The sequence below is a fragment of the Schistocerca gregaria genome, chromosome 2 (assembly GCF_023897955.1).
Source record: "Schistocerca gregaria isolate iqSchGreg1 chromosome 2, iqSchGreg1.2, whole genome shotgun sequence".
Classification (NCBI taxonomy): domain Eukaryota; kingdom Metazoa; phylum Arthropoda; class Insecta; order Orthoptera; family Acrididae; genus Schistocerca; species Schistocerca gregaria.
Genome location: NC_064921.1, coordinates 934,563,402 through 934,576,262, shown reverse-complemented (window position 1 = coordinate 934,576,262; position 12,861 = coordinate 934,563,402).

Genomic DNA, 12,861 nt, shown 5'->3' with positions numbered 1-12,861 from the left:
TGTGACTGACCTCACACTTTTCTTTATTTAGAGTCAATTACCACTATTTGCACCACACAGATATCTTTTCTAAATCGTTTTGCAATTTGTTCTTTTTCTGAAATGGAACTATATATGTATTTTTGACGGCAGTTGAAAGAGCTTGAAAAAGAGATTACAGTGGTATAACGCTTGTTCATTTTGAAGTTAAATTTTTTTCGCATAAAATGTCCGAGGAAAGAGCTGAAATAGAAAGTTAAGGCTATCGCGGTCGGCTGTAACAATGTAAACATCACCAAGCAGATCTCTTGTGGCAGCATCTGTCGTTTCGTCCTTTAGATTGTTTTCTTGTGTCGTACAAATCTGTTTTCTGAAACGGGAGTACATCAAGCGTTTGATATAGTTTTCATAAGTCCCTTCTGCTACGCTGGAACGTAGCATATGGTTCCAGTTAACAACAATCGAAGCAGAATCTAACTCCTTGCTGTAATAACAGTGGAGCCTAGCATGGGAACACCACATGCCAGTACTTACATCGCAGTAGCCAGTTCCGTCCGCTTTGTCTTCAAGTTCTGGCTGATTACTGAGATATTTTTGCGAAAACATTTAACACCAACAAGAACAACACTGTACTCGTGTTTTCAAGTACTTTCAAATACCGTTAAAGAAATACGGGGCCATTAAAAAAAGTTATGTCTGCAATATCTCGTTTTATTCAATTACGTTGTGATTCTTCAGCTCCTCCAGGCTTATTTGTTGATCGGACAGTCCACCGGTGTACCGCCGATCCACAGTGTCCAACGGGCACAGTATTTCTGCGGTTAGACGTGTCACCATCGTCAGGTGCGCCGACGAACTGATGAACAGGACTGTTGCAAGTAGTTTATTCACTACCTCTGCCACAATAGCTGCATTTAGTGCTCGAGGCGACAGCAGAATCAACTAAATGAGAAGTCATATCACACAAGCTCATTCGCAAAATTTCGGTCTATATCTATGCTGTGTTGGCCGAAGAGCCCACACCGTGTTACTAGAGGAGGCCGAAAGGCACGTATTTTAGCTCATGCAGGCTGGCGTGTGGGGGGAAGAACTATACTGACGTGAGGTCTGGAACATGACAAGGAATTAGAATTCAGAAAGCAGACGTCATTAGTCTGATACTTAACTTTAATCCATTAGTGATGAACGTCGCTCGTGACGGTACATGATTCACAATATTATCTGTTCAGAAGAAATAGTAACTGAATATGGCGCCTTGCTAGGTCGTAGCAAATGACGTAGCTGAAGGCTATGCTAAACTGTCGTCTCTGCAAATGAGATCGTATGTAGTCAGTGGACCATTGCTAGCAAAGTCGGCTGTACAACTGGGTCGAGTGCTACGGAGTCTCTCTAGACTAGACCTGCCGTGTGGCGGCGCTCGGTCTGCAATCACTGATAGTGGCGACACGCGGGTCCGACGTATACTAACGGACCGCGCCCGATTTAAAGCCTACCACCTAGCAAGTGTGGTGTCTGGCGGTGACACCACACTCTACATCAGTCCTAAGTGATACATAACTTGATTTTATAATTCGTTATATCCTAAAATGAGTAACAGTAATACATATCTCCGTGCACATTTGTTCTTATTCGCTTCAATTCAGAATTTAATCTTTTATTTGTATTTCATGTTAATTTAACCACTCACTCTTTGACTTACAACTTATTCTACTTTTTCAACTTCTACAGAATTTGTTTAACATCCTTAAATTACGTTGATAATTCAGCTGTATTTATACATAAATCCTCATTAATATCATTTGTATGGGTAAGACCTGTTTGTATCTCTACTTCCGTTTCACGACTTCTTCTTGTGTCAGATTTCCGATTTTTAGAATGCGCCTCTCACTCATTGCCCTTCAACAAGTAGTACACCTCTTACCGTTTCCCCTAATCTCAGCATGGCCACACCGTAGCCAGTCAGTAACGTCTGTGGCCACAAATGCAGAAAATGCTGCCCATAATTGAGCGAAATTTTGTCAGTGCGCCACGGTGTGTATCGAATTCCCAGGAGAAAGTCTCAACAGGAAGGCTGAGACGCTGAAAAATTAAGCGGTACCAATAACCAAGAGCTTTTGACATAACCGAACAAGTCCGCAAAGGCAACGTTCTACGTATTTCGAAAGTTTGAAATATCTTGTGACATTTCAAGAAAGATACACCCTAAACCCATTTACTAATTTTATACAGAATAATTCTGACAGTCAGAACCTCTGTACCCATACTCGGCACTTGCTCATACATAAGACATTCACTGATATGAGTTCTGTTGTCTGTTGAGCCTCACAATTCCCTCAAAATCTGCGTGAGAATCTTCTAACCTGGGTGAGTGAAGAATTATATCAAGCATTAGGTAGATTGGGGATGTTTTATTTTGTAAAAAAATCAAATTTTCCACGCCACGAAGATTAATCTCCTGTATCTATAGTTTCTCTAAACTGTCTGTTCGTTAAAACGCCTTCTATCTAGATTCTAAAATTCTATATCTTGGTCGAAAGCTACTTTATTAAAATTGATTACCAATTTCTGCGTTCCAGTCACCATCAGATCTATAAATACAGAAGCAACATGTCGGCGATTAGTCAGTATATATTATTATTATTAACCTAGGCATATGTGCTAGTGTATATGGGGGATGGCGGGACGGGTGAGAGACTGTGACAAACTGTGGCCACCCCCTACTCCCTTTCCCCACAGACCCGAATCTTGGATCTGTGTCCCCTCCTTGCACGTCCCTCAGCAATCCATCACCTTTCCACAGTGTGCGAAGTACTGGGTGTCGGTAGTAAACGCAGTTGCTCCAAATTTGTAGGCTGGTGAATGTACAGAAACAGGTGGACTAAACATACGTTAGTTTATACTTTCCAGTATGCCAGTCAGTTATACAGAACACTTTGGAGAACGAAAATCGCCTCTCTCTCTGACGCTACTTGCGTCTACAGAAAGACTGTTGCAAAATCCAGAATTCCAGAATTTGAAACCAGAACAGCTGTTACCATGAGTGACATAAAAATAGATATCTCAGGTGTTGCGAAACAGCTCAAATCACTTAAGAAATGCAAGTCTTCTGGTCCATATGGTATAACAATCAGGTTCCTTTCAGTGTATGCAGACACAACAGCGCTTTTCTTAGCAATCATATATGACCGCTCACTTGACGAAAGGTCTGTTCCTAAAGACTGGAAAGTAGCACAGGGTACACCAATATTCAAAAAAGGAAATAGGAGTAACCCATTGAATTACAGACCCGTATCACTGACCTCAAATTGCAGTATGTTATAGAAGCATGTACTGTACTCTAACATTATGAATACACCTTGAAATAAAGGACTTATTGATACATAACCAACACGGATTCAGAAAATATCTTCTTGTGCAACACAGCTAGCTCTTTATTCCCATGAAGTAATGAGTGCTGTCGACATGAGATCTCAGATCGATTCCATATTCCTAGATGTCCAGAAGGCTTTCGATACCGTTCCTCACGAGCGGCTATTAATCAAATTGCGTGCATATGGAGTATCGTCTCAGTTGTGTGGCTGGATTCGTGATTTCCGCTCAGAGAGGTCACAGTTCGTAGTGATAGACGGTAAATCATCGAGTAGAACAGAAGTGATATCTGGCGTTCCGCAAGGCAGTGTCATAGGCCCTCAGCTGTTCCTGATTTACGTAAATAACCCAGCCCCCTTAGATTGTTTGCAGATGATCGTCTAGTAAAATCGTCAACCGATCAATTTCAATTACAAAATGATCTAGAGACAATTTTCGTTAATGCGAAAAGTGGCAATTGGCACTAAACAAAGAAAAGTACAAGGACGTCCACATGGGTACTAAAAAAACCGATAAATTTTGGGTATGCGATAAATTGCACAAATCTAACGGCTGATAATTCGATTAAATACCTAGGAATTACAATTACGAGCAACTTAAATTGGAAAGACCACATAGATAATATTGTGGGGAAAGCGAAACAAAGACTGCGCTTTGTTGGCAGAACGCTTAGAAGATCCGACAAGCCCACTAAAGAGACAGCCTACATTACACTTCCTCTGCTAGAATATTGCTGCGCGGTGTGGGATCCTTACCAAGTAGGATTGACGGAGGACATCGAAAAAGTGCAAAGAAGGGTAGCTCGTTTCGTGTTATCGCGTAATAGGGATGAGAGTGTCACTGATATAATACGCCAGTTGGTGTGGCGGTCACTGAAACAAAGGCGGTTTTCTTTGCGGCGAGATCTGTTTACGAAATTTCAATCACCAACTTTCTCTTCTGAATGCGAAAATATTTTGTTGACACCCACCTACGTAGGGAGAAATGATCATCATAATAAAATAAGAGAAATCAGGGCTCGAACGGCAAGATTTAGGTGTTCCTTTTTCCCACGCACCAGTCGAGAGTGGAATGGTAGAGAAGTAGCATGAAAATGGTTCGATGAACTCTCTGCCAGGCACTTATGTGTGAATTGCAGAGTAACCATGTAGATGTATATTTATAAGCATTGCAGTAAGATCTGTAGAAGATACAGGGACTGACAGTGTAAACCGAACGTAGGGCGAGGCGATCAACTTCTGTTCAGCTACACAATTGGCGACAAATCCTTCAAAACAGTAATAACCGTAAAATGCACAACACCAAGCATCTGCAGTGACCTGAAGGGCAATAACCGCACCAAAAATTAGATACGAAAACCAGATCCTACACCGAGACCCCTCAGTGTAGTTCATTAGTCTGAGACAGCTAGCAGATTGGATTAATAGAAGAGATAGAGGTAATCAAAAGAAGAAACGTGCGTTTAGTCTTGGAATCATTTGGTCGGCCCGAAAGTGTTACAGAAATGATCAACAGACCCAAAAATAGGCACTATAAGAGAAGCGTTACACATCTCGGAGAGGTTATCTGTTGAAATTCCGAGAGCGTACGTCCCAGGAAGAGTCCGGCAACATGCGCTGATGTCACAAAAGTCATGGGCTGCCACTTAATATAGTGTCGGACCTCCTTTTGCCAGGAGCAGTGCAACATCTCGACGTGGCATGGACTCAACAAGTCGTTCGATGTCCCTTGCAGAAATACTGAGCTATGCTGCCTCTATAGCAGTCCATAATTGCGACAGTGATGCCGGTGCAGAATTTTGTGCACGAACTAACCTGTCGATTATCTCCCATAAATATTAGGTGAGTAGAAAATCATTCGCTGTCCAGAATGTTGTTCGAACCAACCACGAGCAATTGTGACCCACTGACATGGCCCACTGTCTCCCATAAAAATTCCACTGTTTTTTGGGGACATGAAGTCCATGAATGGCTTCAAATGAGCTCCATGTACCTGTTGCAATTAGCGTGAATAAAAGGTCGCTATGTGTAAGAAGCGTGAAACGCACTTTGAATCTATCCTGACGGCTAAATGAGCCACGTGCACTTTGAATAAGAAAATTCTATCTGACATTGAAATCAACGTAAAAGATTTGGTCGCCACCAACTCTAGCCAAACAACAAATAAGAGGTTGTGCTGAGTCGAAAAACTACTTAATTTATTCATAATAAAAACTCACAAAAGAACATTCATTGTAAAGTCACTGATAAAGAATGGGATGTAATTATTACCATGATCCTGGCATTGTTCCCGTGAATCAAATATTGAATAAAGTAAAGAGTGCACGAACACTGTGCATAAGTGCAGCTTGCATCAACATTCCTGAAAACAAGATCTATTCCAGAGCATTTGTTTTAAATAAAAATGACACTATTTATTGGACTTGGGCACGTGGAAACGCCATAGATGGGCTAACGCGGAAAACTGCAATGTAAATGGCGTAGGTAACGGAGACGTAACGTAGGTATACCGGATAAGATTGGAGGCAAAATTATTTATTCCATAAAACATTGATGTAATGTATCTATAGACTGCTGTTGCCTGGTAACTAAGTACAACTACTTGTGAAACGCTATACGATTCACAACAGACTCGTGTGCCCACGTGGTTGACGGATACACAATTTCTACGTACCGTGGCCAAATTTTAGTAAGCACTATGGGAATTAACATCTGAGGTCATCAGTCCCCTAGACTTAGAACTACTTAAAACTAACTAACCTAAGGTCACACACATCCATGTCCGGGGCAGGATTCGAACCCGCGAGCGTAGCAGCAGCGCGGTTCCAGACTGAAGCGCTTAGAACCGCTCGGCCACACAGGCCGGCACACATTTGAATAGAAAAAGGATTATGTGGATGGTTTCCACCGGACATAAAGTAACGAGACAAAGAAAACTCACAAAGAAGTAAAAAGTACCAAGATTCGGAAAAGATTAGAATGCATATAGACGCAGTTGCAGGCACACAGACTGTCACACAGAACCGAGGGCGCTTCAACATACGCAACACCTTTGTGCTACGTTTTTCTTACGGATCAAAGTCAAGCTTGCATTAGGAATCAAACCGAAAGTCAGCAAAAGCCTTGCATTCCTTGCTCCGACTCAGAAAATCAGTCTTTATAAGATGAAACGCGAGACCAAAAGCTAAAAGCTCCCCTCTCGCTACGAGACAACACGCCACGCGGTTAAGTCAACTCGCCCTTCTTCGAAGAGACTTCAGCTGGAGACCCTCGGCGAGCTGGAAGAAGACTAACCGTCTCACACACTCCAGCGTCTCCCACGCGACCCCGTGGCCAGGAAAACCCAGAGATGAGACTTCCGCCATCAACCTAACCCCGGTAACTTTCACACAAGGGGATCAAAACTTTTTGCCTACCTGAAAACTACAAGGGTTGACATTCTGTACGTTTACCGCTGATTCTCTGCAGCAGACTAAACCACTGTATAGGAAAATGAAACACACCCACATTCATTCACTCACGTATGCCAGGGCGTTCTGTATCATTGGAAAGCAAATAAAATGATAATGAAAGGTGACTACTGGAACCTTTTACTGTACATAACCATTTCCAGTCAGTGATAGGTTGGAGTTGGATCAGAGGACCCAGTGTATTTCTTGTAAATACAGTGCAAACCATTGTGGAGCTATCACCAGCTTGCACAGTGACTAGTTGACAGCTTGGGTCCACGGCTTCGTGGGGTCTGCGCCACATTCGAAATCTACGACCAGCTCTGACCAACTGAAATCTGGTATGCGCTAGGCAGTACTCCTGTCGGTTATCTGCTGCCGTAGCCTATAATGCCAAATTTCGCCGCACTGCCCTAACGGATACGTTCGTCGTATGTCCCACATTGATTTCTGAAGTTACTCCAAGCAGTGTTGCTTGGACCGTTAGTATTCTTACGCATAATTCTACGCAAACGCCGCTGCTGTCGGTAGTTAAGTGAAAGCCGTCGGCCACTACGTTGTTCGTGCTGGTAGTTAATGCCTGAAACTTGGTATTGCCGGCACACTGTTGACATTGTGGATCTCGAAATATTGACTTCCCTAACGATTTCCGAAATGGAATATGCGTCTAGCTCCAAATACCATTTCTCGTTCAAAGTTTGTTAACTCCCACTGAGTGTCCACAATCACGTCGGAAATCTCTTCACATGATTCACCTGAATACAAAAGACACCTCTGCCTATGCACTGCAGTTTTATACCTTGTGTACGCGATATTACCGCCATCTCTTTATGTGAATATCCTAGGACATCCGTCACTTCGGTTTACAAGAGAGGTGATACGCGTCACGGAGAGTTAAACTTTTGAAATTCCGAGAACGTGTGTTCCAGGAATTGCCAGAAAACGTATTACTTCCTCCCAGGTATGTTTCGCGAAATAAACATAACGAGGAAATGGGGAACGGTAGCTCATACGGAAGTTTTCCTACACTTATTCTTGGCAAACGCCATTCCTGAATAGAACAGGGGCAGGGAGAGAACATACTGGCGCCAGAAGTAATCTCTGCCGCACAACGGATTATAGGTGTGGATGTACCCGTAGAGTAACCTTTATGATTATCGTAACACAGTGTCAGTGATTGCGAGTTAAGGTAGCTACATCTTGCACTGTTGTTGATGTGGTCTTCAGTCCTGAGTCTGGTTTGATGCAGCTCTCCATGCTACTGTATCCTGTGCAATCTTCTTCATCTCCAGTACCAACTGCAAACTACATCGTTTTCAGTCTGCTTAGTGTATTCATCTCTTGGTCTCCCTCTACGATTTTTACCATTCACGCTGCCCTCCAATACTAAATTGGTGATACCTTGATGCCTCAGAACATGTCCTACCAACTGATCCCTTCTTCTAGTCAAATTGTGCCCTCAAACTTCACTTCTCCCCAATCCTATTCAATATCTCCTCATTAGTTATGTGATCTACCCATCTAATCTTCAGCATTCTTCTGTAGCACCACATTTCGAAAGCTTCTGTTCTCTTCTTGTCCAAACAATTTATCATCATTTAACCATACAGTTAACTTATACTAACGGGAAAAAAATCGCAACACAAGAAGGAGTTGTGCGACATAAATGAAAGTTGGTAGAAGTTTTTCTTTTACATCTGAAAGATGACGTTTATTCAAATTGCGCCCCTGTAGCGCCAGTGTTGTTGTTGTTGTCTTCAGTTCTGAGACTGGTTTGATGCAGCTCTCCATGCTACTCTATCCTGTGCAAGCTTCTTCATCTCCCAGTACTTACTGCAACTTACATTCTTCTGAATCTGTTTAGTGTATTCATCTCTTGGTCTCCCTCTACGATTTTTACCCTCCACGCTGCCCTCCAATGCTAAATTTGTGATCCCTTGATGCCCCAGAACATGTCCTGCCAACCGGTCCCTTCTTCTTGTCAAGTTGTGCCACAATCTCCTCTTCTCCACAATTCTATTCAATACCTCTTCATTAGTTATATGATCTACCCATCTAATCTTCAGCATTCTTCTGTAGCACCACATTTCGAAAGCTTCTATTCTCTTTTTAACCAAACTATTTATCGTCCATGTTTCACTTCCATACATGGCTGCACTCCATACAAATACTTTCAGAAACAACTTCGTGACACTTAAATCTATACTCAACGTTAACAAATTTCTGTTCTTCAGAAACGCTTTCCTTGCCATTGCCAGTCTACATTTTATATCCTCTCTACTTCGACCATCATCAGTTATTTTGCTCCGCAAATAGCAAAACTCCTTTACTACTTTAAGTGTCTCATTTCCTAATCTAATTCCCTCAGCATCACCCGACCTAATTCGACTACAATCCATTATCCTCGTTTGGCTTTTGTTGATACTCATCTTATATACTCCTTTCAAGACACTGTCTATTCCGTTCAACTGCTCTTCCAAGTCCTTTGCTGTCTCTGACAGAATTACGATGTCATCGGCGAACCTCAAGTAGCGCCAGTATGAATGTGTAAATCAAGTTAGCTTTAAATACACGCTGTACCGGTCGTGGGCTTCGTTAGCTTTGAGATTCAGCGTGGAGGGTTAATATTTGTCAAGAATGCCTTTAAGGGGATAAAATACGCCATTATCAGCCCCTTACTGTGTTTGAACGAGATCGTGCAATAGGAGTAATAGAAGCTGCATGTTCCTGTTGCGTTACTCCAGAAATACTTGGCAGGAATGTAACCACTACACATGATTCCTGGTAGCGGCGGGGACGAGAATGTACGGTCGTAAAAAGAACGGACTCCGGGCGACCACGATATCGCCTTCGACGTGGGGTTGTGGCGCATCGTACAGCGTCTGCAGCACAGTTTCAGCAGCAGTTAGCACCACAACGAAATGTTACAAGTCGGTTACTCGAAGGGCAGCTAAAAGCCAGATGTCCTGCACTTCACATACACCAAACCACCGTCATTTCTGACCTGAGTGCCATCACGCGAGAGCTCATTTGAGGGCATGGTGGAGGCCTCCTGTGATTTCCGATGAGAGCTGGTTCTGCTTCGGTGCCAGTGATGGCCGTGCGTTGGTTACAAGGAGGTCAGTTGAGGGTCTGCGACTAATCTCTCTGCGCCCTGGACACACTGGAACTACACCTGGGGCTATGGTCTGGTGTACAATTACGTACGACAGCAATAGCACTCTCGTGGTTAGCCCAAGCACCCTGACTGCAAATTTTTACCTCGATCATGTGATTCAATCTGGTAAGCTGCCATTCACGAACAGCATCCCAGAGGGTATTTTCCAACAGGATATGTTACGCCCGATAACCGCTATTGTAACCCAACATGATGTGCAGATTGAAGGCATTCTGCTTCGGCGTTCCCGGTCACCAGATCTGTCTCCGAATGAGCAGAAGTGGGATATCACCGAAAGACGTTTGAATGCTTGCATTCAGTATTCTCGCCGTTACACCTGTTATGCAGCATCAACACGATACCACAGTTCATCAAGAGTAGTCATGCGTATCGTGACGAGCCAGTTGCTCGGTCACCGTCGGCCAGACGTTCTCAATTGGTGAGAGGTCTGTGAGAATGTGCTAGCCAGCGCATCAGTCGAACATTTTCTGTATCCAGAAAGGCCCGTACAGGGCCTCCAACATGCGGTCGTGCATTATCCTGCTGAAATGTTGGGTTTCGCAGGGGTCGAGTGAAGGGTAGAGCCTCGGGTCATAACACGTCTGAAATGTAACGTCCGCTGTTCAAAGTGCCGTAAGTGAGAACAAGAGATGACCGAGATCTGTAACCAACGGCACCCCATACCATCATGCCGGGTGATACGCCTATATGGCGATGACGAATACACGCTTCCAACGTGCGGTCACCGCGATGTTGCTAAACACGGATGCAACCATCATGATTCTGTAAACAGAACCTGGATTCATCCGAAAAAAATGACGTTTTGCCACTCGTGCACCCAGGTTCGTCGTTGAGTACACCGTCGCAGGTGCTCCTGTCTGTGATGCAGCGTCAAGGGTAACCGCAGCCATGGTCTCCGAGCTGATAGTCCATGTTGCTGCAAACGTCGTCAAACTGTTCGTGCAGATGGTTGTTGTCTTGTAAACGTCCCCATGTGTTGACTGAGGGATCGAGACGTGGCTGCACGATCCGTTACAGCCATGCGGATAAGACGCCTGTCATCTCGACTGCTAGTGGGATCCAGCACTACGTTCCGTACTACCCTCCTGAGCCCATCGGTTCCATATTCTGCTAATAGTCATTGGATCTCGACGAACGGGAGCACCAATGTCGCGATTCGATAAACCGCAATGGCGATAGGCTACAATCCGACCTTTAGCAAAGTCGGAAACGTGATGGTAGGCATTTCTTCTCCTTACACGAGGCATCACAACAACGTTTCACCACGTAACGCCGGTCAGCTGCTGTTTGTGTATGAGAAATCGGTTGGAAAGTTTCGTCACGTCAGCATGTTGTAGGTGTCGCCACCGGCGCCAAATGTGTGTGAATTGCATATAACAGCATCTTCTTCCTGTTGGTTGAATGTCGCGTCTGTAGCAGTTTTAATGGCCTGTAGTGTATTTTTTTGGTTTTGCGATTTTTTTTTTTCCGTGAGTGTCGTTTCGTCCGTGCAGGTGCAATATCGATTGTGTACCCCTGTATGCCCTTCACAAGCATCGAAGCTGTGTCCCACGCAGGGCTGACACTTTGTTCCCTTCAGGGGGTGGCCACGCCCTCTCCCTGCTGGTGTGGGTGCTGCTGCTAGGGCGCACATTATTACCCGGAGCGGTAGCAAGCCGCAGGAGCGCCGGCCGACACACGCTGGTAATTACATTCCTGCTGCAGCTGCGCCGAATTAAAAGCTGACCTGGCGGCGCGCGAGCGTCCACGTGGAAAATTCAATATCGCGGATTATTGCCACCTCCCACCACTCCCCTCCTCGCCGCACCCCTCCGACCTCCTCTCCTCCTGCCAACTCGTTAGATGCCCCGAATTCTCACCCCACACCCGCTGACAATGGCCCCCTCGAGAGCTCAGCAAGTAACGCGGCATGAACTGCTCTCCTGTTTCCACGCAGTAGCACCCGCCATATGCCAATAAGTAGACGCCACTTACACTTATTTTCAACCCTCCCGTGTTTTATTTGGCCTTGTTAACGCAGAAATTGCCTAATTCATAACGCAAGCATATATGAGGCCTTTTTGAGTAAGAACTTACAGTACTCGTTTATCACTAGGTCGTTCTGCCCAAATAGATCTCTGTAGATGTTAACAATTCGTAAGAGACCAGTTAAACACAAAATACAGGAAGCGCACGAAATGTGTTACCATTTTGTTTTTGAATCTAAACTTTACTGTCAATGCAATCTGAAAGGAACATATACTACAATGAAGAGTTTCTTCAAACGAACACTGAAGTTAGTGATTACCCTACAGCACATGTCTTCCGTAATTTCACTGCAAGCTTGAAGAATAAGTCTTCTGAGCTCCATTAAATCACGTGGATGTTTCGGGAAATTTTTTTCCTTTACGTACCCCAATGAAAAAGGTAACATGGGTTGAGGTCTGAACTACTGGGGGTTCAATTTTGTCCGTCATTGAAGCGACCTAGAAACCTGAGTGAAATGATCCGCATATCGAAATGCTCGTGCAAAAACTCCAACACAGTGTTTGCAGTATGTGGCCTTGCTCCATCTTGCATGAACCACTGCGTGCTAAAGGGCTAGGCAGTAGCAAGAAGCTGTGGAATGAAGCTATTGCGAAGCATGCTCGAATAACGCTTGCTCTTCACAGTTTCTTCAAAGAAAAACGGTCCAATAAGTCCGTGACTGGAAATTGCTGCACACGCTGTAATCCTCGGAGCATAATGTTGTCGTTCATGAAGCACTTGGGGGTTTTCAGTGGCCCAAAAGCGTACATTTTGTTTGTTAACCACACCGTTTAAATGAAAATGCGCCTCGTCTGAAAACCAAACGTTGCTGAGAGTTTCTTCCCTATCCTCGACCAACTGAGCAAACAGTAGTCTCTGC